The sequence below is a fragment of the Prinia subflava genome, chromosome 2 (genome assembly GCF_021018805.1).
Source record: "Prinia subflava isolate CZ2003 ecotype Zambia chromosome 2, Cam_Psub_1.2, whole genome shotgun sequence".
NCBI lineage: Eukaryota > Metazoa > Chordata > Aves > Passeriformes > Cisticolidae > Prinia > Prinia subflava.
Window position 1 is genome coordinate 2,522,070 of NC_086248.1, and position 5,246 is coordinate 2,527,315.

The window sequence follows — 5,246 nt, forward strand, 5'->3', positions numbered from 1 at the left end:
CCACGGGGCTGAGAATAAACACATCCTTTTCCAAGCAGGGCTGGGTCCTCTCAGCTGCAGCAAAATGTGATTCCTTGCAAACAGTGCAGGTGGGTCTTAGGCAGGGGTTTTCCTGTGGATTGCAGGGATAAGCAAGCATCAAGCTCCTGGAATTAGAAAGGTCAGCAGGGATGCTTCCTGTTGGGGCTGCACAGACCCTGGAGCTCGGATCAGAGGGCAGGGAGTTAAAATTAGAAGCACCCACGGGGTCACAGAGGTCGCTCCTTGAGCCTGACAAGGTCACGGGGTCCGTGGTGTAGGGGCATGAGAAAATAAACATCTCCAGGCTTCATCTTCTCTAGAGGATCACAGAAAATACCTCTTCTTCTCCCTTTAGCATGAGGCTTGGAATATCAGGAATTCCCTCTTAAATAATCCCTCTCTTTCCCTGGCATGTAGAGGATGTGTACACACCTAGCTGACCACACCAAAAAAAGTAAGGACTGGAATAATTAGGGAATCCCCAGCTGAGCCACCTCCTAGAAAGGCTGTGTTGGATGGACACAGCTCAGGAGACGTCTTGACATTTGGGATTTTTCTGGGATATAAAAGGCTGGGTCATTCACCATTCAGAAGTGCAGAATGAGAGAATCTCTCTCTGCTGAGTTTATCCTAAAACTCAGGGAAAATAAAAAGCAGAAGAGATGGCGAGAGATCCCACAGCCCCAAGCAGCCTGTGTTTGTTTCAAGCCTTCTTTAGACACCCTTTCCCAACTATTTGGCTCAAGGTATCCCACCTGGAGCAGGGCAAACTGCGGGGACTGACCGTGGCCAAGGATGTAGTGCCTGGTCAGAGTTCAAACCAGTTTTGTGTATTCTTTATCCCATGTCCTAATCATTCCCCCTGTGTCCTTGAGGAAGTGCCTCTCTGGAGGAGCAGTGGGACTGATGGATTTACCCCCAGGAGAGGAGTGCCACACTTTTGGAGCAAAGCACTGCACCTCCCAAATGCCTGGAGCTTGATGTGTGCACGGATTTGAGCGTTCCCATCCCGGAGGAGAACTGATTCCTGCACTTTGCCAAGGAGCCACCAGGCCCTGCAGTGCAAGTTCTCCACCTTCCAATTAAAAAAGAAGGGAGCTTGCAGGGCACATCCACAGCCAGCTTGGAAACTCTGCCTACCCTCCAGAGCAAAACCTACTGGAGGAGCCTGAGGTCCAGAAATAACCACAGACCACCCTTTCCTGTCAGGCAGCTGGGATTTCAAGTGGTTGGAGCTAAATATGGCACTATGTCAACAAGGAGCCACCAGGAAAGGGGGATTATTGCTCTCCATTAGTGAGAGGAGGCTGCTCACACACGTCTGCAAAGACCTCAGCTTTGGAAAGCACAATTCCTTCATTTCCGTGGTTTGAGCTTGGATTTTCACCACCCTCCTCCTCATCTTTCACTGGATATTCCCCATTCCAAAACCGAGCAGGCAAACAAAACAGAGGCACATCAAAAAAAGCAATTTGTCTGGCTGGTAAAGAAACAAAAGCAACCACCCCAAAGCCAGGCAGAGGAGCACAGGAAAACACGAAGTACAGCTGTGCAAGCCTCACGTCGCCTCTGCTGCCTCCTCCTCCTCCTCAGCCCCGCTGAAAGACGGCAGCTGTAATCCCTTCCAGGTGGTGACAGGAGTGATCTTCCCAGCCCCTATGAACGTGACAGCCCTGGAGCTGGCTGGGAACACGTGTTCCCGTGCTGTCAGAGGGAGAGGGGAAGCTGCAAGACCCAACAGGCGCCTGAGTCACAGCAGCCAAGGGGAAATGCAAGCCTTGGAAGCCGTGCAGGCACCAGGGATGAGACTGGGAGGGATCCTTCTCAGCTGGTTGTTTCCTTCGTGGATTCTCTGGATGAGCTAGTGGAGGAAGAACTTCAGCAGCCTCTGTTTGTGGATCCCACTGGCTGCTCCCCAGCCCCTCTGAGTGGGGATTTTGGTGAGCAGAGCTCACTCTGCCCTGACTATGGCATGTGTGTGAGTCACTGCGCAGACACGGTGACAAACACAGATATGAGCGGGACAGGTCTCCTGGGCAGAAACTCCAGTGACTTCAGTTTTCATGGTTTGACAACTGCGTTTTTGTGTTCCTTTTAGCTTCTTTCTCCTTGCCCGTGCTGCAGGTGAGGAACTGACTGATTCAACACGGAGTAGGGTGTGGCGTTGACTGTGTAAGCAGCTTTAAAGTGATCAAAGTCAGCAGCTGCAGGAGAAATCCTGGGAAATGCTTGCCCTTTCCCTAACCTGTTAAGTTCTAGCAGTGGCTTTTGGCAATAGCACAGGAAGGCAATCACAGAATCCCAGAATGGTTTGGGTTGGAAGGGACATTAAAGATCATTCAGTTCCTACCCCCTGCAATGGGTAGGGACATCTTTCTCTATCCCAGGTTGCTCCAAGCTCCATCCAACCTGACCCTGGACACTTCCCAGTGATCCACAGGCAGCCACAGCTTCTCTGGGCACCCTGTGCCAGGGCCTCACCACCCTCACAGGAAGAATTTTTTCCTAATATCCAACCTAAACTCTTTCAGCTTGAAGCCATTCCCCTTGTGATCTTGGAACCAAAAAAACCCCACTTTTAAAACTTCCATGGGATGACTGGCTTGAGCTGTTGCCTGACAGCCTGAAAGTCATCATCATAATATGCTTTAGAGTAGCTGCAGTGAGATCAGCTCTTCCCATTTGACACATTTTGGAAGGGGCTGCCCAGGGAGGTTTGGAGTCCCCATCCCTGGAGGTGCCCCAGGAGTGCCTGGACGTGGCACTCAGTGCTCTGGTCTGGGTGACAAGGTGGGGATCAGTCACAGGTTGGACTTGATGGTCTTGGAGGTCTTTTACAACCTAACAATTCTGTGATTCTGCGATTTTCATCTGAGGAAGTTGCCCAGGCTCCCTGTGCACTCTGCAGGTTGAAAAGTGCCTGCTGCAGTGCAGTCCCCCTCCTCCTAAGGGAGCTCCTGCAGCAGGTGAATCACAATATTTGCCTTTCTCTCCCTGCTGGTTGTGACGGGGGTCTGGAGGGTGGCTCAGGGGGAGACAGTTCACCAGGAATGCTGAGAGCTCACTCAACATGTACCACTTCCAGTCCATGCCTCACGTCAAGGTCTGAGCTGTGACTACCAGGCGCAGTTCTTTTTGGAATCCTGCATGAACTGAGGTGTCACAAAGCTGATTATGAAACCAAAAGGGTTTCATAAAACCTAGAGGCATGGTTTAGTGGTGGGTTTGGCAGTGCTGGGTTAACAGTTGGACTTGATGGTCTTTGAGCATAAAAATTGAAAGAGGGGAGACTTAGGTTGGATATTGGGAAGAAATCCTTCCCTGTGAGGTTGCTGAGGCCCTGGCACAGGTTTCCCAGAGAAGCTGTGGCTGCCTCAGGATCCCTGGAAGTGTCCAAGGTTGGACAGGGCTTGGAGCAGCCTGGGCTAGTGGGAGGTGTCCCTGCCCACGGCAGGGGGTTGGAACCAGATGATGTTTGAGGTCCTTCCAACCCAAATCATTATGTGATTCCATGAGGCTCACAGATGAGGTTGTCCTTCTTTTGAGGAAGGTTTTTTCTCCTTATTGAGGATGGTGTTGTTATCTCTGGATGATCTCTCTGGAGACACCGTCAGCCTTTGTGGGAACAGCTCAGCTGAGATCCAGCTCTCCACTGACTTCTCCCAAGCTCCCCTGTTCCTCAGACACCCAAAATTAGGTGTTTGCCTCTGGAGCTGAGCCCAGGTCTTTGTTTGAGTGAAATGAATCTTGTCTCTGGCTGTAAGTATAAGAAATGGATTCTAGAAATGAAAACCACAGGAATAATTTAATTTGAAATACTGATTATTTAAACATGTCAGCATACATCTTCAGAAACCCAGCACAACACTTCACACATACTTTTTCTCCATACAATTTAAGGCATTTTGTTTTCAACCTCTCTGTTTTATTCTCCCTGCAAATTTTTGATAAAATGAACTGTGTCCCTAAGAGCTATACATGAGTATGCAGCTGAGGTATGGTCAAACTTCTCCTGGCATTACTTGGGAATTTATTCAGAAATGTTTGTATTTTCCCAGAGGAAGCCAAAACAAAAACAAAACAAAACAAAAAAGGAAAAAAAAAGAAAAAAAAGAAAAAAAAAAGGTTACAATCTGGTAAAAAACAGTTGCTAAATGAAGTTTGCAGTTCTATTGTGGTTTGTAAAGTCCAAGCTCTCCAACGAATGTTTCAGACTTTTCCATCTGTTTGCTGCAGCACAAATGCCCAAAGCTTTTGCATGTTAAAGGGAAAATTAGTTTAAACTTTGTCTGCAAGGATGGGGCCCTGAGCCATTGCAAATCCCTTTAGCTCCAGAGCAGGGCCTCGTGCAAAACTGTCTGAGGGTCCCAGATGGTTTTAAAGTGCTTCAATGCCCTCATGGGCACAGTAAAGGACATCACAAGGGGTTGGATCTATCCCTAATTTGGTCAATATTGCATTCAGCCACTTCTCAGACACCTGACAGGGTGGCTCAACTCATCTTTTCTATCTATCACTCCAGTGATGAGCACAGTGCAAAGAGATGGGGTCTGGAGGAGGATCTACTGGAAAGACCTTTCTCCATGTTGAGGCTCCCAGGGAAATGAGGAATGAGCTCAACCTCTACTAAAGGGGGAAAAAAGGGAAAATGGGGAAAATCTTTGATATCTCAGACCGTTTTTTCTGGGTACAGAGGAGGTGGGGTAGGTGAGGATGAGCATACAGGGTATGGGGAAGGTAGGGTAGGGAGGAGGATGAACATTCATCTCTGTGGACTCTGACCAGACTTTGGCAATGAATCCCCATTTTTGTCGTGTTTCTGTGGATTGGCAATCCCTCCAGGAAAACGGCGTGCAACAGGCGAAAGGCATCCCGAAGTCAGACAGAGATGATGCCCAGCAGAGCCACAGATCACTCCAGCAGCAAACAGCGTGGCTTAAAGGGTGGGAACTAGAAGAGATCCCAAACAAAACAGCCTTCCCTTTCCCTAAACCACTCATCTATTGAGACCACAGGACATTAATGAGCTACTAGCCCTCTAGAAATGAGGGCAGGTAATTGCAACATTACTCACAGGATTCAAGATCGAGTTTAGCATATTTAACTCAGAAAAAAAGCCGATTATGAGGGCTCAACTCACAGGAGATACTGAAACATGTAATGAAAATATACTTTTTAAAAAGAAAGAAAGGAAGAGAGAAAAAGTCAGTTTTTAGTCAGCAGTT